The sequence below is a fragment of the Haplochromis burtoni genome, unplaced genomic scaffold, assembly GCF_018398535.1.
Source record: "Haplochromis burtoni strain Fernald_Lab_line unplaced genomic scaffold, NCSU_Asbu1 Contig_102, whole genome shotgun sequence".
Classification (NCBI taxonomy): Eukaryota; Metazoa; Chordata; class Actinopteri; order Cichliformes; family Cichlidae; genus Haplochromis; species Haplochromis burtoni.
In genome coordinates this window covers 943,472-965,650 of record NW_024582463.1, presented here as the reverse complement: position 1 = coordinate 965,650, position 22,179 = coordinate 943,472, and the positions used below count along the sequence as shown (strand labels likewise).

The 22,179-nt window shown below is 41.1% G+C and overlaps 2 protein-coding genes across 5 annotated transcripts in view; one reads left to right on the top strand and one right to left on the bottom strand.

Moving 5' to 3' along the window:
* Positions 1-4,701, bottom strand: part of LOC102311587 (leucine-rich repeat and fibronectin type-III domain-containing protein 4) — a 42,542-nt gene extending 37,841 nt beyond the window's left edge. Inside the window, exons 1-2 of one of the 3 annotated variants that reach the window (XM_042223132.1) lie at positions 3,904-4,701; positions 2,392-2,958 (exon numbers count right to left, since the gene is read on the bottom strand). The gene's annotated coding sequence lies outside the window, so the exon portion shown is untranslated. Of the gene's footprint in view, positions 1-2,146; positions 2,959-3,903 lie in introns of all 3 variants that reach the window. The other 2 variants (XM_042223131.1, XM_005927724.3) reach the window with 2 other exon arrangements.
* The window catches only part of pcxb (pyruvate carboxylase b), a 299,933-nt gene that overhangs the window by 218,936 nt on the left and 58,818 nt on the right, over positions 1-22,179 (top strand). The window lies entirely within an intron of this gene.

Genomic DNA, 22,179 nt, shown 5'->3' with positions numbered 1-22,179 from the left:
TACCATTTCTAAAGATTAAAAAAATGCATGAGAGCAAGTTTAATGTAATTATTAGCATATCAGACTTGTAGTATGCTAGTATAATTATAATCACCCAGCCTAGTCTTAATTCACAGGCCAGATGCAGTTCATACTGCAAAAATGTCTGGATTTGCATGTTGTTTGAGCCAGATCACACTAACTAGCACACAACCAACACTGCCCGGTAACCCATCAGTTAATAAATATATATATAATATAATATATACACACATTTGGTTTGTTTATCTTGGCAAGTCTTGTATTTTGAACAGCAAGTGCCCCATCTGTTCACCTGCCTTACTGTTGCCTGAGAATGACGGGCAGGCACCCTCGGTAACAAGAAGCCACGTGGAGCATTAACAACATAATTGAGAAATTGTTCTTTTATTCTGCTTTTATTTCACTGTTTGAGTCAAATGACACTTACCTGCTCTGTTTTCTTATGAAACTCAGTAGCAGGAGAGCAGAGCCAATTATAGATTGATGATTTGCTTAATAGAAACCAAACAGCCTCTTTGTTGCACTTCAAAAGGAGTTAGTCGTCATTTCTTCTGCATTAGCTGTGCCCCCGTTCAAAGCGGGAGTCAAAACTGTAAACTATCAACGGAGCAAATAATGAGCCCTGTCTTGGTTATTCAGAAAGCTTATTGTTCACATGTGCCGTATTGTTTTAAGCTGAATCTCGTTTGTTTCCGGGATAATTAATGTTCCTCTAAGGTAGATTTTTCACTTCCTATAAGCCGGGCTCGATAATTGGCTCGTCTTTTTACATGGAAAAGCCCTATGGTACGTTGTATTCCCCTCCTAGTTATATCTCCAAATAGTTCATTACTGGTGTTAGTGATCTTTAACAGAGTTTTTGGGGCCATGCAAGGCTAATTGTAGCCAATGGTAACAGTAGAAAGCAACATAATGATGACCATCTGTCACTGTTAATTATTTCTTCTCATCTGTTTTTCTATTTTTAATTCCCACCCAGTCAATCCTCATTCATGTATTCTAGCCTGGATGTGTCTCTTTCTAACTTTATTATCTAGTCACCCATCTCAGCTCTTTTTTTCCCCCCCACTGCCTTCATTTTAATGTAGTTTCTTGCTTCTGAAATCTCGATTATACAACACTGCTCATCTTGATCCTTCCATTTCTTTGCTTTTTCACTGTTACCATAAGACCTTCATCACGTCACTGTGTATCCTTTCCTACTTCTTCCACTCATTGTTTTTTCCTTGTCACGTGACAGTCTGTCACTGATTATAACTCCCCCTCTGCCATCCTTCCATCTGACCTCTCTTAGCCTTCAATACCCACCACCACTATCATGTGCCACCCCTCCCTTTCCTTTTTCCATCTCCGCACATCACTATTTACCCTCTCTCCCTTCTCCGTTTCTTTCTCATCGCCCTCTTATCCTTGTCTGTCCAGTCTGTCTGATCTCCCGTGTCAGTGTGCCAAATCTGCGCGTTTGTGTGCGCACGCAGGCAAAGCTTACGTAAAAAGCCCCAAACGAAGGGAGGTTAGTACGGATCTGTGCTGCTTAGGCTGCTGCTGCTGACACCACAGACACACAGTCAACCCCACAGACACACACAGCACGCCAGGTGAGATTACATAAAGGCAAGGTGATGAAAGCCAAGCTGAGACACACCTAGTAGGTAATGTGATGCAAGACGGCTGGCTGACACTCAGACACACACAGGTTCTCAATGGGAGGGTAGAGTGAAAAAGGATGTGAAAAGAATACAAGGATGATAAGAACAGTTTAAAATTGGTGCCAAGTGGTAGATTTGACACTACTTCTAACTTCTGAATGCACTTTTGTTCATTTTGTAGGTGTGTGTGTGTGTGTGTGTGTGTGTGTGTGTGTGTGTGTGTGTGTGTGTGTGTGTGTGTGTGTGTGTGTGTGTGAGTGTGTGTGTGTGTGTGTGTGTGTGTGTGTGTGTGTGTGAGAGAGTGAGTGAGAGGGTGTGGAGACGGCTCTGAGTTCCCAGTTCAGTGAGTGCTGGTGTGCACTGCATTGATTTACTCAATGATTCAGCACAAGAGAGCTAGCCATGCAGATATAGATTTGCCTTTTCTGGTGTGGGGGGGGGGTGTGTGTGTGTGTGTGGAATTGCATGGACATTACCTTTTCCGTCTGTGCGGCTCTATAATCCGAATCAGCTCCACATGTTATCCTGGTTTGAGGGTGTGTGTGTTTGTGTGTGTGTGTGTTGCACAGATCTTGCCCCAGGTGTTTCTACTTATTCTGAGCCAGCACAGGGGGGTGGGAGGTTATTGTGTGCTTGCACTGAAACCTGTCCTACTCCGCTCCACACTCACACATCCCCACACACATCAAAAGGAGACGGATATAGGTCAGTGTCAGACAACCAGAGAGTTGGAGAAATTCCAATCCCGCGATATCCTCTTAGGCTTCTATAGATGAAGAAAACCTGGGAAATCCTGAATTACTCGCTCAATCCTGGCGCGGTATTCCGAAAAAGAGACTCGGGTTTGAGAAAAAATCCAGGAATCCACTTTGCTTAAAATCCTATTTATGGCATCTTCATACGATTTCCTCATGGCTGGGTTCAACTTTTCTGTCTCAAGCAGTTCAGTCAAGTAAGAATCCAAGCAGTAGTCTTCACCTCCCCTTCTCACCACCTCTCTCCTCCATCACCCTCCCTTTGCTCCTTTTTTTTGCCTCCCCTCTCAGCTCTCCTTTTCTTTTATTCATTCATCTGGTCCTTTCTTCGTTCTTGTACACGCTCGGTTTTGATTCTTTTCACGCCTTCCTCTCGTCCCTCACTTCCAGGAGCAGTCTCCGGTGTGTCTCGGGGCTCTTCTACACTCGCTGCTGCATTTGTTCTCCCACGCTGAATTAGCCGTTTGTTGATGACCTTGGAGGCAAGTGCAGAAAAGGTGGTTTGGGAGTAACCTGGGAGATGGCTGGAAAACCTAAAACGAGAGAGACGTAGTGTAAATGCAGTGTGTACTGTGCATGTGCTCCATTTTGAAAACTCCTTTTGTGTGCATCATAAATTATAAATCAGCCTTTCGCTGCTCCACCCTGCTGACCTCCCTTTTCCCTCTGATGCCTCCACACCTCCCTGTTTCCACAACTTCTGTCACTCACGCCTCTCTTACGGCCCCCTCCTCAACTTGCCACCCCTCATTTCTTTCTCCCTCAGTTTCCCACACTCCCTCTCTATCTCTCACCTGTCAGTCAGAGGGAATCGATAGCTCCGAGACCCTCTTAGCACTTCTCGGTAGGCTGCAATGGATGATTCTTGCGCTCACAAATGCACTCGGCACGCACACAGTCGTGCAACACATTTACACATGCTGGCGCACGCATCCAAGTAGCCATGCAGCGATACTCTCTGCAAGCACGCACAGCCTCTGCATCTCTCCGTTCACTTGCTCTGTCTTTGAATCTCACGCACAGACACACACTGAGCCTAATAAAACAACTGGTCTATTGATCAGTGGCACGAATGTCAGACGGTTCAAAAGTCCACCCGCCTCCACTCTCTGGCCTGTCAATCAAACCGGCACCTTTTAAGAAAGCAATCTCATTATCGTGCTTTAAATCTTTGCACTCTGTCAGTGTCTCTCGGCGAGTGTGTTCCTTTCAGTGTGCATCTATATGTTAGTGCCGCAGCTACATGTATGTTACAAGCCCACTGGATTTTTTTTTTTACATTTAATTTTTATTATCTGCAATTCATTTCTTTTCGTTCCAGTTTCTCCCTCTTCTCCTCCTGTGCGCACTTTGCTACTTCAAAAGCACAGTAGAGCTATTTTTCTGTTTTTCGAGTCGTCTCATTGTTCTTTCATCTTCATCTAGCATCTTTCACCCCTGTTTTGCCCTCTGTGAGATAAAAAGATGTATTTACTAACCTCGTTTTCCGGATCATTCCACCACCATGACTCCTGAAGCCGTCACATTTCTCCGTCTCCGCGGCTTTCGCTCTCTCAGCTCCGTGGAAAAACACCCATCTCTCTCTCTCTCTCTCTCTCTCTCTCTCTCTCGGTATCTCTCTCTTCGTCTGCCTCTCTCTCTCCCGTTGGTCGTCCCCTCACTCGGTCGACAGCTGCAGCGCTCTGTCTGCCTCCTCTGTCGCTCTTCCGTCAGGGCTGTAGGCTGATTGAATTTTAAGTCATGTTAATCCCACAGAACAGGTACTGAATGAAGGAGGGGACAAAGAAGGGAGAGAGAAAATAACAGAATGCAGAGAGTAAGCTGGCTTGTATTTTTAGAAATCTCCTCTCTCCTCAGGAAGGAATCTTTTACTTGTCCTGCTTCCACAGAGTCACTTGACTCTTGATTTTGTTTTTTCCCATTTGTCTGCATCTCATCTTCTTTTCTTTCGTCCTTATCTGGGGAAGAAGTGTGCGATTCTCATCGAGCAGCAAAGGAAAGCACTGTGATCGGTCTCCGGCAGCGTCAAGCATCAGACTGAGAGAGTGTGTGCACAAGAGAGAGGCATGTAGATGAGGAGCAGGACAAATACAGGGCTGAGGTGTAGAGGGGTGGGGGGAGAGGAAGGAGGAAAAGAGACGGAAGATGTGCTATAGGAGGAGGAAGAGCCAAGATGAGGAGTTGGGGATGGAGAATGTGGGAGACTAACAATGAGGAAGAAGAGTGATGACAACGACCTACACTGGCTCAATGTAGTTAATTTAAAATAAGTAAAAAGATGCACTTTCAGAAAAGTGTGTGCTCAGATGTAGATGTGGCACCGTGTTGTTTTTAGTCCATTGGTGGGATTTGTTATTCTATATATAGGAAATGCACAGAATAAGGATTTGGCACGCATTGCCCCCTCCCACCAGTTAGGTGTCTGTACTGGACCCCGTCTTTGTTATAAAGCCAAAGGTCAAAGAGCACTAATGAGGCGGTTTAGTACTAATATGATTAAAATTGAGATACTTTAATATTAGTCTTCTGTTTCATTACATTTCACAGAGTTGGAGTTTACTGGCCCCATTGTTCCTTTATAGCTGCCCAATTCCTCACAGCTTAGATTTTTTAAAAAGTGCTGGAAACGTCCCTCAGAGATTTTACGTCTATATTGACATGATGACATCACACAGTAGCTGCAGATTTGTCAGCTGCACATCCATGTTGGGAATCTCCAGCTCCAGTTTGTGACCGTGTCTTTTCCTACTGGGAGCGGCGTCAGAAGATAGGTGCACTGATCATAAGGGATGGACATGATCAGCAAAGGTACTCAGGTGGGCTGTAGTGTTTAAACAATGCTCAGTTACAGCAGCAGCCTGAACCGCTGGTACAAAGCAGGATGGATCCATGCTTTTCTTTCTGTTTATGTCCAAGTGTGACCCGACCATCCAAATGTCACAGCTGATTGAGGCTCATGAACATTTTTTACACTCTTTTGTTGTCCAGTTTTGGTGAGTCCATGTAAATAATAGCCTCAATTTCCTGTTCTCACCTTAAGAGTGTCGCCCATCGTCGTTTTTTTGCTGCTGCTTTAGCCGATCTGCTTCAACCTTCCACATGTTGTGTTCAGAGACGCTCTTCTGCATTTGTTATGCTTGTTTACAGCCTTGGTTATAATGAGCTGATACTTAAGTTACTGTTGCCTTCTCATCAGCTAAGATAGTCTGGCCATTCTCCTCTGACCTCTGGAATCAACAAGGCATTTTTGCCCAGAGAACTGCTGCTCACTGGATATTTTCTCCTTTTCCGACCATCCTCTGTAAATCCTAGAGATGGTTGTGTGGGGAAAATCCCAGTAGTTCAGCAGTTTCTGAAATCCTCAGCCCAACCTGTCTGGCACCAGCACTATGGCACACTGATAGCCACTTAAATCACATTTCTTCCTCATTCTGACGCTCGGGTTGAACTTTATCAGCTCTTCATGTTCACATTTTCTAAATGCATTCAGCTGCTATCATGGGATTAGATATTTCACATACCTTTAGATATTTGCATTAGCGAGTGAATGTACACAGACGGAGATGTATCGAGATATTTCTCTCTCGCTCTCTCTCGATATATCTGTCATAGATATCCATAGAGCTCTATTTATCTATAGATATCTCGATATATATCTATATACAGAGAGATGGATATCGAGATATTGCGATATCTAATGCATGTTATCTACTCTCACATTTACATTTCTACATGCAAGCCTAGAAAACCTTTTTCTCTATATCTCACTTCAGCATGCTGGAAAGAATAAGGAGAAGTTCTCCCAGGCTTCTCTTTTCCACAGTGCGCACAGTTATTCATTTTGGCCTTCCAGGTATGAAGCTCTTACTGAGTTCTGGGATTTTTTTTAATTTTTTTTTAATGTATTTTTTTTTTTACTTTGCAAAATTTAGAAAAAAAGGAGCCCAGGGGTTAAACTAACTACATGCAGGTGTGTTTGCAAAGTGTTTCTTGCTGAGAAAGGAAATACAAGGAGTGAATTGCACAAATGGGGGCAATAATGCACATTTTCAGATGGTCTCCATGCAAATGCAAGCATAATTAGCACTTAGTTGTATACATAAAAGTGACATAAGTAGTTGTGTGACAAAATAAGAGACCTTAGGAGAGAAGCTAAGGTTCTGCATGCTGCGTCTCTTTGGTTTGGTGTAGATTGAAGCATACAATGAGGCCCGATCACCTTCTGTTAAAAAACAGGCCTGAAAGATTGTGGTGCAGTCATATATAGAGAAGTACTGATAAAACATATTTCGGATATAATATCTCCAAACTGCAATTGCAGGATTTCGTAGTTGTAGGGGTATTTTTACACAAAATCTGATGGAGGGTTGGGTGGACAGAAGGAAGGAGAGATGGAGGAGGGGGAGGGAAAAAAAGACGGCTGGTGTGACAAGGGGAAGCGAAGTTTTTACCGCCTCGAGCAATTCTCAGTCGGACCAGGATGAGAGCGGGAGCAGACGATGATGATTAAGAGAGAGAGGACGGGGACGTAGGGAAGGGGCCAAAGTTCTCTGAGGGCATAAGGGAGATAAGTGAGGAAGAGAGGGGTTACTGAGAGATAGAAGAGAGGGCTGGATGGAGTGATAGGAAGGCGATAGGAGAGAGTGCAGCTGATACTACTTCAAACGGTGGTCGAGGGCTTGATTTCCCTGCCGCGCTGATAGCTGCTGGGAACGGCCGTGAAATGGAAACCATCTTCGGGCGCGTGTATGTGTGTCTGTGTGTGTCCCATTACTAAGGCAGGACCTAAAACATCAGAGCTATTGGATGTTGGAATTAAGTCACTCCCAAATTTCGCATAAGCGCAGTTCTGTTTTGCAACAAAATCTCACACTGGAGATGAAACTTCAGAGAGAGATGGTAGGAAAGAGATGAGGGATGGAGATGTGGTTCTGTTATGGGTGAATTGGTTTTTCGTGTATCTAAATTTCAACCCAAGACTCAATTTTTTGTTCATCTTTCACAATTTATGGCCCCCTTCCTGTTTATCTCCTTTCTTCATTTCCATTTCAAGCATTTGACTCCCCATCATTCATTTTTTTTCTTTCTTATATTTGTCGCTCCTTGATCTCTCCCTCTTGACTTTTTATTTATTTATTTTTTCCTGCTGCTGTGGGCCAACATATTTTTAACTTTGTAAGCCAAACCTCCCTCAAAGGAAGGTCCAGCAAGGGGATGTTTGATATATTATTTCATCCAGTCATTTAGAGCGGCCAGTTGATGGCCCGTTGATTCACAATTAATCAAACCTCTAGTGTTGTAGCACCCAGTTCTCTTCCCGGAGCGAGCGACCTTGCTGAACGAAATAAATGACATGACCTAATGCTGGCTAACGGAACAAGTGAGTCAGGAGAAACTCTCATTACTGGCACAGAAGTTGGTTTATATACATCCCACAATCAGGGCACTTATGAATAAAATACAATGCATTTTCACATAAAGTAGGGCGAAGGTGCATCCTAAGCAGATCATCTGCTTCTACAGCTCAATCTGGTTAAAGTAAAGCACACAAGGGGAAAGTCTTTTTTTCCTTCGGACTGAGAACTAAGCAGAAAGATTGGCAGGATGTGAAGTTCACTCTGAGTAGCACTGCACTTAATCAGAAAGAGGCCAGACCTGTTCTGGTTTGGTCAGGCCAAATTAGCCCTCAAAGTGAAAACGGTTGCAGGGGAGTCGGCCTACTGACCCGGCGCTGAACACATCCATCGATGTCTTTCTTTTGGTTCAGTGGTCAACTCACTAGTGGTGTGTGCCATCAGTTGCATATTTGTTTCTGACGGGAAATTAAAGCAGCTTGTTGGATTTAGCAAAGGAGTTTGTATTTGAACATCCACACCTCTCCAAAATTGACAGAAAGCAATGAGCTGTGAAAAAGACAAACAAAATCTAATGTAGATGCGAGCACCATAAAGCTAAATAAGACTTTCCTGTTTTTACTCTCTGCTCTTTTCCTGTGTTCAAAGATTTGGTCAGTACTTCTCACAGTGCAATAAAAAAAAAAAAAAAACCAGAGCAGTGTCCCTGCCTAGAGGTTGTGCATATTCGTGCATGCTACCATCTCTTTATAGAGATGAGCAAGTAGCTGCCACTGCTGACTCAGAGCAGCCCACAGTCTTTGCTGTTTTCAGAGATGCGACTGCCATCTGACCACAATGATTTCTCCCTTGTAAAGGTTGCTCAGGTCCCCATCTGCTAATTCATCCTGCATCCAAACACACAGAGTGTTAGAACAGACTTAAAAGGATTTTGCTGAATGGCTCTTCTTAAACAATTGAGTAGATGTGGGTTACCATCAAACAGAAAAGGTGAAGTTTGGTCAGCACTGTGCAGCTTGAATCAAATATGGAACCTTGACAGCAGCTGCAGAACACGTCCTTGCCGGCAGCAAGTATATAGGTGTGTTTTTGAATGAGATGGGGGGGAAAAACTGAAAGCCATTTTCACCCTTGATGATTTAGATTTTGTAGTATTTCACACTATGGTGCAAAGGTTTTATGCATTTAACATGTTTAGGTTCTTTTTCTCAATGCAGCCTTAAGTCTTAAATACATTCTTCTGTAGACTGTGAGTCATACTGCCGGCATTCTTAAGCACTTTAAAATAAGCTGGATCTAAGCGATCTGTTCCTCTACAGGGCACAGCAGCAGGAAATTGCTCATAATTTTTCCTGGACAGCAAGGAGTGGCAGCACTGTAATGCAAAGAGCCTGTCAGAGGCGCACACAGTGGCTGAGATGAGGCAAAGCGAGAGGAACTAGGAAGTTCATTTTGCTCTTTCAGGTTATTCCACTGAGAGAGTACTGAAACATGCTTGACTTGACTCGTATGCAGCAGTGACAGATCCCTTACTACAGCCTGTAATTATTGGACACAAGTGGACAGATCAGGTAAACGGGTAACATGTTGATACATTGTAATATCTCAAAAAATCAGTGTTTCTTAGGCCAGCTTGAAATACCTGCGGTGACTGCCTTATCAGTGCACTCACCGCCAAACCAGTCAATTCAAGATGCTTGTGTCTTTTCTTCCAGGTCAACAAATATGCCACCACATATATTGTGGATTTCACATACTTGTACTTAATCCTCTTATTAAATAAGTTCAGGGATTTTTCTTTAAATCAGCTCCTGCTTTCTGCTTGTGATACACACTGAAAATTGTGAGACACAGTGACTAAATATACGCAGCACTGAAACCCACAAACGAGTGCGCTCATTGAGCACCACTGTGCACAAACATGTCGCGCATAATCACCAGTGTGGTAAATGCTTCTGTTCACACACACAAGTGTTGCACCTACATCCAGAGAACATCCGTGACTGAATGCACACCTTCACCCACAGATTGAAATGACCGTGCGATATCACAACGCACAAACGGACTCTGTGGCCAACACGGCATTGGTGTTAGACACACACACCTCTCACAAGGCTAAATGAAACGCGCGCACACAGAAACCCGCATGGCACACTTGCTCAGCTGTGATGTGAGGGTAAATGGTGTAGAGGTTTAGATCGAAGGGCAAGATCCCCTCTATTTGTCTCAATCTGGGGATAATGAGAGAGAAGGACAGATCCACACACACACACACACACACAGTCGCACAACATCATCTTCTAATTTTGCTCTGGAGCCGTTTGCATGTCATTTTTCTTTTATTTATTTCACCTGCATTAGTAATAGTGTCTCCAAATGATTTCCAAGTTGCTGCTGGTCGACAGTTTACCAGCAATGAGCCGCAGTAAATGCAGTGTGAGGGAGGAAAAACATGCTGGTCCTCATTTGTCTATATTGCTTCATGCGTACAACCCTGACAAATGCACTCAGACGTACAGGCACAGGACAGAAATGACTTCAGGGACGAATTGGTGAGAGAAAAGAATCGCACATTCGAGCTGAATATTTCCAAGAGTGTGTTGCTTTAATGAAGTGTGCTGCTGCAGTTTACAAGTGGAAATTACAAACTGTGGTTAAGAGGCAACTATTAACTTCGTGTGTGCGGGGGAACTACACAAATGGGTCTGTACAGAAATGCAGCGAGCTGTTAGAAAAGGCTGTAAAATGTCAAAATATAAAGCTGGGAGGTGCAAATGAAAATAATGCAAATGAGATTTTGTTTGTTGATTGTTTCCCCTGAAATAAGCTGCAGTTTCTTGACATTAGTTCTGTGTTAGAAAAGTAGGCGCGTGTGTGTGTGTGTGTGTGTGTGTCTGAGTGTATTGGGGATACATTTGTGAACCCCTTGGATTCATTAAATGCTGCGTGATTGTCTCCTATGTCACAGTTATAGGCAAACGCCATCTAAAATAGGAACACAACAGTAGACTTTTCATGTCTTTACTGAACACACGCCGTAATTACCCAGCGCTGGCTGGATAAGGTCATCTCTTCAATTAAATGACTCGCAGCACTTCCTTCATCAGCATCAGCCACAACATAAGATGTCTCCTGTAGATGTTTGCACTGAATCTTGGAAGAGTTTTAGATGATTTCTCCCTACAAAACAAGTTGGAGTTCATCAGTATTTCTGGGACGTCTTGAACAGTCTGCCTCAGGTCATGCCACAGCATCTGAATTCGTTTGGGGTCACAACTCTTACTTAGCCATTCCAAAACATGAACTTTATTTTTGTTTTTTAATATATCAACTATTCTGTTCAGCTGAGCCGCTGCTCGACACTCTCCTGTAGTAGCTGTTGTGATTTGGAATCCATTGTTCTCTCAATGGTGGCAAGACATCCAGGCCCCAAGCTGTGGTACTCCCTGTACCTCTGTTAGTGTGCAGCACAGCCTTTCCCCCCCAAAGAAATTGTGTATTTGTGTCTAAAAATCTTCTCCACAGTGTGGTGGTTTACACATTCGCCTAACGAGCAAAAGATCCCCGGGTTGATCCATGTAGGTGGGTTTGTGTCAGGGAGTGCATCTGGTGTATGTATAAATAAATAGAAATAAAATAAATACTATTAATAAAAAAATCTGCTAAATCATATGTGGAGCTACCCACTGTGGCGGGCCTTTGTGAAAAAGAGAGCAGCCCAAATTATTTTTGTCAGAAAGTTGGACTTTGGTAAGTATTGTAACTTAAGAGTGCTCGAGTGTGTTCTTGGAGAAATGGGTTCATCTACCTTTTTACACGTTTTACAAGGTCTCTCGCTGTTACCATTTAGTTCTTTTAACCTGTTTGAGGATTGCACATTGTTCTCTTTGTGTAGTCTTTGAAGGATGCCCCCGCCTAGGGAGAATACCAATAGCAGCCTAATTTCCTTCATTTGTAGACAATTTGTCTAAATGTGGATTGATGGACATTCAAGTCTTTAGAAATGCTTTGTAGCTTTTTCCCAGAGCTTCTATGTCTTCCATTTTTCTTTTTTCCTGTTTATTCAGATCATAGTTTGGTCCATGCATGGCGTAGATAAATCATAAGTAGTGAGGTAGACGTAATGATAAGTCATTACTTCTATTGGATTTATACTGTATAACCACATGTTAATCACAGCGTACAGTAACAATCTTCCATTTATGGTTATCACATTGTGGCACAAAATCACTAAAGTATTAAGAAAAATCCTGATAAATTGTTTAACCCTTTCACGCATAGTGGTCACTACAGTGGGCAGCTATTCAAAGGCGGTTTTCTTGTGTTTGTGTCAGTGTTGATGGTATAGTTGTAGATAAACAACAACATGCGTCACTCGATACCAAATTCATAAGTCAAAAAAACTCTTTGAAAAGTACATGTTTTAAAAAAATTAAGTTCAAAAATCTTTTTTCGTGCCTAAAGATGAATAAAAATACGTAAGAAAAAAATCCTGATTGAGGTTGTCATAATTCATGCATGAAAGGGTTACTGCTCTTATTTGTGTGCTACTTGGGTTAACGCTGTGATTACACCTGTGGCTGGTAAATGTACTGCACCTGTCCTAGTGTTTACAGGGCGTGGCTACATTATTATTACAGTCTTAGTTTGTGAGATGATGACATTTCGGCTTTTGTTATTACCATGTTTTAGTGGTAAAGCTCTCCTTTTTTTAGATGTGCTCACCAAAGAATGAAGCACTGAGGGTTTCTTTGTGACTCGGTGAATGCCTCAAGATGATAAACTGAAGGAAAAATGCAGTTAAGCCTCCAGTACAGAGTCAAAGTTTGATTAAGATATTTACATTTTTTAAACTCATTTTTTAGATATTGAAGCTAAAACTGCACATAACTTCTGATTATGAGAATATATCAGCGTTTAGGAAAAGCAGAGCGTGTTGTTTACATGGGCTCTACCTCAGCCGCATTACAGGATTAATCACATTATGATTGGTTTATTGGCTGTGCAAGTAAACATTACTAATAGACTTTTCTCACAGTAGGACATTTTGATTTGTTAAATGCTTGTGTAACTAATAACGTTAATAAATGTCTGCACAGAGTTTAGCGCTGCCACTGCCAGAGCCCTGTTGTTGTTCCTGCTGGCTCACTAGCACAGCTAAATAAAACAGATCCATGTTTCACCTGTGCCTCCCCTGCTGTTCAGGCTAATAAAAGTCTGTAACTTTGCGAGTTACTGCTGCCAGAAAGCCATTTCAGAACCACGGTCAGTGCACATGAGCTGTACACACACTCTGATAACAACACACACACCTGTGTGTGTAGTCACAGGAACTAAAGGAAGAGGAAGGAGCTCGGATTTAAAAAAAAAAACTGAATACCCAAATGTCAAAACCTATAAATACTAACTAGAAAATCCAGCAACCATGATAAGGCTATAAAAATATTCAAATAAATAATGTGTGATGTTCTGTGCTGAGGAAAAACTAGACGGTTATAGTACATTCTGTAAATAAGAGGCGGCTGTTAGTCATTTGGTGTTCTGGGCTCCCCTAGTCCCTCAAAATAGAGACTGTGAATGTTGTAGCATTAAAGGCAGCATGCTGAGCAGTAGATGAAGAGGAAGGACTAAATATGGGCTTGACTGTTGAGGCAAGAATTTCCATTTTGGTTTGTTTTTATTTTAAAATAAAAGTCCTGCTCTGACAGCTTAATATTTATTAGTGCAGAAACTCGATGACTCACTATCACTACTGACAGGAGTCATCAATACAGGTCCACATGAAATGAGAGGCATTACTCCCAGCAGTACAATACTGAGGCTTCTTTGGGATCGGGGAGACGCATATTGCTTTACTTTGATCTCTAGAACGCGACGTGCGACTCACTGAATCCTGTTTTCCGTGCTCTTGCTGTCTTAGTCTGTCGCTGTAATTATAACACATCGTCTGCTGTTATGGAAGTTGATGAAGTGGTGGGATAGTAATGACATCAAACACATGACTGCTGAATTGGGGTTCCACGAAGTGCACAATAAATTGTGGGCCTAACTAGTTATTTCTCATTCAATTATATGTATGTGCTTTCATGGCATACTTGGAACTGCTTTCTAAGAATGTACTCGAATTTCTATTATTAATTGTTATCAGTTACCTTGGAGACACTCATGAGTCACTTGATGGATACTTTGTAGTCTGGACATCTTGAACCTGACGTGGAAATGGGTTTGAAGCGATACAATGTATCACCTGAGTGTTCAGTCATTACTCACTAATTAAATTGTTAAAGGTGGCTCAGTGTTCAGCTACAGTATTTCTTTGGGATTTGAAATTGAAGGTCACAACTTAATAACTTCAATACTGTTGCAAACAAGTATCCATTTAGATATGAGGGAAGTATAATCTGTGTACATGTCATTTTTCAGGAAATTCCTAGCACCAATTTAATGTTTTATACATGTAAACCTAAAAGTTGTGTAAAAAAAAAAAAAAGGATTTTGTGGATCTAAGTGTTCATTGTAGCATTTTTCTGTAAATGAGTGGTCACTGCTGCTTTTAATATTGACTGAGTGGAATTGAAATGGCCAATTATTTCAAATGAAATGATGGTTAAGTGAAGTAAAAACATTTTGTTTCAGGTTTTCCTTAACAAGACACATTTGGGTGTTATGCAGCCCTGGGACTGCACACGCCGAAGTCTCACAGCAAGACTTCAAATTTAATGTTTCAGTCTGACATTTGGGAAAAATTACAAAAACTTTAATCTGTCCAAGCGTGCTGTGAACTTGTTCATTATAAACACACGTTAACATTCGGGGCACAGCGTCGAAGCCTTCTGAGCTGGTACTAGAGAAGATGTTAAATTACACATCAACCTTAAAAGAAAGACTACATCTCGCTTCTGACAGGTCAACAAGATTCACTGACATGTGCAGAAGTCTACCAACAGAGCTACCACCAGAAGGTGCTTTCATCAAAACCCCAGTGCCTGAAGCTGCTGGCTGTAATCTAAAATAGTGGACAAAAATGATTCAGCATGTATATCCAAATTAAATTCATCACACTGCCAGTGGTTTAGAGGCTGAAAGTGCTTCTCACCCTGTTAAGATAATCTGCTCTTTGGTTCAGCTTTCATGCCTGCAGGGGCCAAGAGCTCGGAGTCTAAACTTCAATACAGCTGCGAACCCAATGATAGAATCCTAAAGTCATTAAAGGCAATTCTTTTAACACAATCACTCTTAGCGTTACTGTGTTAAAAGGTCCTGACGTAGTTATGCTGGCTACTGTAGATGCTCTGCTGGCTCTAATTTAAAACAACTGTCATATAAAATTAGTAGGCACCATTATTGTGTATGGAACTGAGGTTGCCAAATAAACACAAGTATAGCAGTTACTGAGTTTTTGCAGTACAATATCTATTTACACTTTACCTTTAGCCATATAGGCTCCAATTCTGCTACTGCTGGCTCCCTATGTGAGACGGTTTGTAATGAGTTTTATTGAGCTAGGATCCCAGGGTGAAACTATGAATTTCTGATGTCTTCTACAGGCACTAAAAGATCCCTGCTGCTTTATGTTATATCAAAACTCTCGGAAGGGGCCGCGGTTCAGTGGACAGGAGTGTTTGAGGGGAGTTGTTAATTTTTATAAACATTAAATTGACATATGTATGTGTACATTTTTTGTCATTTTAGTTACAGCCACCTTTTTTTTTTCCTTCTCTGTTTGAAGGGATCATGAGATAATCATTCCCACGTTCAAGTATAATTAACACAAAAGGCCAGACACCTGCTAGCAGAGTCTGAGACAACATGCCCTGTGGGTTTGAAGTACATCATGAGTCTTTCGGTGCGTCACAGACTGCTTAAGGATTCCCAAAATACCACTAAGCGGCAATCTGTTTTAATAAACTTGCGTCTCAGAGTGTCTGAAAGAGTTTAAGAAGTCATTCTTTTAGCCAGTTCAGCACTTCATTTTTTTTATACCGGATGAGCCACGCCGCTTAAGGAAAACTCACCAGATATTATTTATAATTCTTGGCGAATATGGTTTTCCCTGGTGGTCGTGAATTGGTCATCCTGTATGATTACTTTAGGAATGTTTCAAAACTTATTATGTGTAGGAAATTTGTGATGTCCAGACGCATTCACTGGGTTGTTTTGTGTCCGTTATTAGCTTTTGCTGTATCAGCCTTCACCATCTCATCTGTTTTAGCCTGTAATTTCCTGCATTTGCCAGAATCACTATTACTGTCGCTCAAAAAAGAAAAAGGGAAACGAACAGCTGTAAATTTGCTGTGATTGATGTGCAAGTTTGTAAATATCGAGCGAACTGATAAGCTCGTGTTTTGATAGTAATTCATCCTCTGTGTGGGCTTGAACACTGTCACAGAACACAACTTAGGCAGCGTATTGTCGTCTGCAGAAGTTTTCACTTGGATTTTAAAGTTGTTTATGCCACTGTAGGGAGATCCTAAGAACAAAAGCGCAATAGCTCTTACCCAATTTTGTCCAGGATGCCTGTGATTTCAGCACCACGGATAGCTGCAATTTCAGCACTATGGACAAGAGCGTCTCAGAGAGGCAGCCAACACACTGTATTAGGAATAAGTTGAAAATAAACCAGCATGTGTCAGATCCATCTGTAAGCTTTAGATTACTTTTCCTCCTCCTTTTACGTAGTTCTATGAAGTGTTCAGCCGCTTCATAAAGCCTCAGGTACACAAATGATCACAGATGCCCACGGAAAACTTTAATCCTAGAAATAACCATTCTCTATCTGTTTATTTATTCATATTTTGGTAGATTATTTTCCCCCCCATACCCCATGGGCTGATTTACAGTGGAGATATTTCTGTCGTCATCTCCTCCTGTGACTACAAAGTAAAAATTGCTCTGCCGTGAAGTGGTGATAGGGTTTATTACTGGAAAGATCGCCAATCAGACTTTTTATTTCACTGAGGAAAGAGCCTCATAGCAAATGTCAAATGCAGATTCTAGATTTAATTTGTAGATATGGCCATGAAAATGGTCATGAACAAATTTGTTAGCTTGACAGGGGTGAGGAGTGTGTGTGTGTGTGTGTGTGTGACGGCAGACGGCTCCTTTTTTCTTTAATATTTTTAGAGGATATTTCAGGGCTGTAAAGGATGCTGGATTTGGATAAGGATGCTTGGCCTGATGAACATTCACTGATTACTTTTAGCACGAAGACAAGATGTGAGAAATAGGATGGATGTAAAGAGGAAATGGAGGGCAGAGCATTAAGGCATCGCTATTGAGTTAAAGAAGTAGAGGGGGGGAGGGCATGGACACAGAATGTGCCCATCAGTGTGGACTTAATGACAAGAATAAGAGCTAACACATGCATCTGACCTTTTACACACCAGTCAGAATATGTCCTCAGCAGCATGGGGAGTTTCTGGTAGCACTTTTCTCCCCTTTCGTCCACCTGCATGTCACTGTAACTGTAAATATTTGCTTAATGTCGTGGGTCCTTGTTGGATTCTTTAAAAGCCAGAGCTCTGTGTGTGTGTGTGTGTTTTGTTTGTCTTGACTGCTTGAGTAAATCTGTAGTGCGTGTGTGGGGTCCTCTTCGTGTCTGTGTAAGCGTGCACGTAGACTCCTCGAGGGTGTGTGTGTGTTGATCTTGTTTATGTGTCCAGGCCAGTGGTTAAGGCATGACGGATGGGGATAGGGGAGACAGAGGAGGAGAGGAGAGGAAAGACGAATGACCTGACAGCTCCCCTATTCAACTCCTAATCACTGCATGAGCATGGAGGCTGTCTATGACAGGGGGAGCCGGTGTACGCGTTGGGAGAAGACAGAGATGAGGTGTCTGTGTTGTGCATTTGGTTGAAATGCAGAGCGCAGTTTTAAATTTTTAAAAGTCTGCACCAGTAGTGTCTTTGATACTTTGTCGTTGCAGTTTTTGCATAAATTTCCTCAGTTTGTCACAAAACATGAACCGATTTACTCTGAAGGTCTTACTGCTGTCTACTTTATGTAAAAGACAAAATATTTGCCAAGTTTTCCAAAGTAGGAAACATTATGTGGTGTGAAATATTTAAATATTTATAGCGTAATGGTGTCGGCTCAGTTGCGTTTTTAAAAAGCAGGTTTGTAGTCTGTATTTAGAGATGCCCATAGTCTGATGTTCACAAGAACGTCTTTTTTTTTTTTTGCTTGTGTCCCTGCCTCAAAACTGAATTTCACAGCGCTAAATCTTGACTTTATAGCTGAACACTGGAATTTGAAAACAAATGCATGCTGATTAAGGGACTCAGTGGAGCAAGTGACATTTCAAATTTGTGGCTTCAATTAGACAAGTGTGCCATATTTATCGCATCTCTGTGGATGCTTCGGCTTGTAGTTGTGGTGATCTGTGACTAATGCAAAGAGGAGTGCCTCAAAACAAGAAGCTAACTAGCGAATGAACTTTGTAGTTTGCATTTAACTGGCATTTTTGTTTGTTTGGATACAGCGCTGCACTGTTTAGTTGTTTAAACTTGTATTGATTGAGTGAGTTAACACAGGACGTTTGCCACCCGGAGGCTCTTTTAAGTTCATCTGTCTGAAGAACTAATGAGCTCATCCACACTTCATAAGAGTCGCCACTCCTAAATGAGTTGGTCATTTAATACAACTTAGACACAATGATCACCAAATGAGTCTTAACCCAAAGTGGGCTGAAGGTCAGAATGATCATTTTACTGGAATTAACTTGTGAATTTGGATCCTGAGCTGGATGAGCAGCTATGTCACTGGTTTCATGTTGCAGGTAAATGCCTCCGAGGCAGAGTAACCTTTCTGCTTTGTCTTAGTTCTTCAAGTGAATGTCAAGCCAGTTTTATTTATGTAGCACATTTAAAACAACAGAAGTTGACCCATTGTGGTTTCCAGGCAAACTCATTTACATTCCCAGGTCTCCAACAAAACCAATTTTCAAAACACAAACCTCACATGGCCAAACAACACCGTTAAAAATGAAAACAGAGCAAAAACTACAAGAATGGTAGAAATATGATAAATAAAATAGTATTTAAAAACTATAAAAAGGAGTCAAAAATCAGATAATTTTTAAATGAGATTTTACATCAGAAACACCAGCTAAAATTCACAGTGGACCAAACCTTGTGGCACCTCAGATTTGATGAAAACAAACAGAAAATAGGTTGTGGGTTTTTTTTTGTTTTGTTTGTTTTTTTCTGTTGGATGGCAGATTATTCCACAACCTGCAAAATAATAGGAGTGGGGGAAAAATCGATACTGTGTAGTATGGTGATATTTTGTTTGCTAATAATGTATCGATACAGGGACGGCAGAAATCGATATTTTGTTACAAAAAACGTTTTTGTTGACTGGAACTCTGACTTCAGAGCATGTTGATCCTTTTTCTGAGCAAGAATCCTGACATTCCTTCACTGTCCAAATGTGTTTAACTTTTTTTTTGGCAGCAATAAACATGACAGTTTACTTATTTTAATTTTTTTATTTTATTTTTTTTATTTTATTTTTTATTTTAATTAAGTTTAAAACTTTTTTTATTTAATGTAAAATTATATTTTGTTTTAATTTACTTTCAAATTCTTCAGTTGCTGAATAGGCTGCATAGTTTTCATATTGCATAGTTCAGAATAGCTATAATTGTACCAGATGGTTGCACTCAGTTAAGTTGGACTAGACTGTAATACAAACCGTTCAGTTTGTCAACAATAAAACTGACTGAAATGAGAGAAAGACTGAGTGTGAGACTTTGATATTAGATAAAATGAATATTGATAAAGTTTACCTTTATGTACAGAATCTGAATATTGCAAGATATTTTTAAAAATTGCAATAATATCGTATCGTGCGTTAAGTATCGTGATAATATCGTATCGTGGGATATATGGTGATTCCCACCTCTACAAAATAAGGGATTAAAACATCTGATACCAATGATGTGTAGCCAACGTAGGGATTTTAAAAAAAAACATACGGTACTTAAATTTGACATTTCACAGGTTTTATCTAAAACCGGAGTGGGTCGTTGTGCCAGCTAGAAGTCAAGCAGCTGCATTTTGAATCTTCGGTGTTATAATGTTCAACCAAGATGTGATAAAAGCATGGATGAATGTTTAAGTCCTTTAGAGACCAAATTAGCTTTCATTTAGCAATAGATTGTAGTTGGTAAAGCTGCCGTTTATAACACTGATTTAATTGTTAAAAATCAATGAGCTATCCATTAAAAACACCAAGATTTTAAATGGAATTTGAACATAAGTGGATAAAGTGCCTCAGTGAGGATATTTGTGGAGCTTAAGGGGGACCAAATAAAATATTTTTCAGTTCTAGTTGAAGTTTTTTCCCCATCCAGGTTTTTGGATGATTCACTGTCTCTTTGTAGGAGTCCTTAGCAAGTAGATAAAACTAAGTGTCATCCACATAGCAGTGATATGAGTTTATGAATGATGGTGATGCGGTGGGTCATTGTATAATTACATTTGCTGACATTTTAAAAACATCTGGAGCACAAAGCTGTTTTGCAGAGTCAAGTTTCACACTGGTTTTCCTGCATCTGAAAGACAATCTTTACTGCCCAAGAAAAGGAAACCATTCTTCATCTCTAGGTCTAATAAATGTGGCATCCCTCAAGGACCCAGTTTAGGTCCTGTTCAGTGTCAAATAGCTGCACTGAGATTCAGCAAGACTAGAAGGGTGACAGGAACCAGAATCAACAGATAAAATGATATCACTTTACACATTTAACAGAGCAGGTTTTATACTTTGCAGGTGTCTGTTTCAGCTGTTATTTTAGCAAACGTAGGACCGCATAATACAGCAGACGTCTCTTGCAACCTGTTGGATTTTTGTTTCACCCAGAAATTGATGTCAGCATAACTAATTCTCAGTTTGCTAATATGATTAAAATATTTTTAAAATCATCTAAAAAAAACATCTAGGGAATCGGTGAGGAAATGGGAAAGAGCTGGCTCTATCTCGGGTGTTCGTTGCAGGAGTATAAGGCAACAGGACAGCTTTGTCTAAATAGATTACTGTCTGTTTACTTTAGGCTTGAATATAAACAAGGCAATAACACAAGTAGACATGTGACTCCCAAAAATATGATTTTTACCATGATAGTGAAAAAATGTCAGCTGCAAATTGCACTCCGAATATGATCTGATCTGTGAAAACACCTTTGCATTATTGTCACTGATTCTTTCTCCATCTATGTGTAAACACCATCCCTTCTGTGTGACCCCCTGCTATTTTACAGTTATAAATTATTTATAGGATATAAATAAGGAGCAGTCTGGACTGTAACACTGTAACACCTGCATTTTTTTCCCCTCACTCCACCTACTCACCTGCTAGTGAAAAATGACATCCAATCTTGGTGCAGACAGATTGCAGACAACGAGAATGCATAAACTAGCAGGTGATACGATTTATTTTCCTCCCTGAGATATCCAGACTGCATTTTACCGTCACGTCTAAATTATATCTGGAGTAACATATGGCTCCTCCTCATTCATTATGAGGCAAATAATTGCAAGAAAGGTGCATTGCCATATTTTCTCCAAAAATCTAAGTTAAATTGGTAATAACTGAACGTTATGTTTAGCCTACGGAAAAGTGTTGCAAAGTAGTGATGGAGCTGACTTGTGTGCAGTTGTGCCAACAGGCTGGGACGTCAATACTTAGCTCACAACGCTGCTTTGACAATCACCGGTAAAGCTGATTGCAACAAGAGTAATAACGACGGGCTGTGAGCAGAGTAGCAATAAAACAGACACTCTTGTGGTGATAAACAAAGCGCTCCAAGGGTAAAAGTTGGGCGAGGACACAGCCAGATGTCATCTTTTGCCGGGGGGAAAAGTGCCTGTTATTTAGTATGTAGCCAAAAAAAGGGCAGGGATTTCTTTTTTTGGTTTTTCCTCAGGAGGCATGTATGTGAGAGTTTAAGTATTCCATGTTGGAGGGAGCCTGAATTCAACATGAATTCAGCTCTACAGTACATGTGTTCACTAAAAACTAATACTGTACTCAAAGGTGTGTGTGTGTGTGTGTGTCTATGTGCTAAAGAATATGCAAAGCATTTGGGAACTCAAGCCGCTATCATCACTTGCAGGAAAGTGTGTGAGAGCACTCATGTTTTGCATGCTGTGCGCATAGCTCTGAAAGCTGGAGCTCAGCGGTTGTGTCGGGGCATCCAAATCAGGAAGGGGCCTCTGAGTGTTTGTGTGAGACATTACTGAGATGAAGACGTGTTGAAAAGGAGACAAAGTGGTAGGTAGGGAGAGCCCAAGTGTTTGTGTGTTTTGTCCTTTTTCTTTTTCTTTGAGTGTGCATTAAAAATCATTAGGGGAAATGGAGTGAAGGGACTGCTTGTGCATCTGTGTGTGTGTGTGTGTGTGT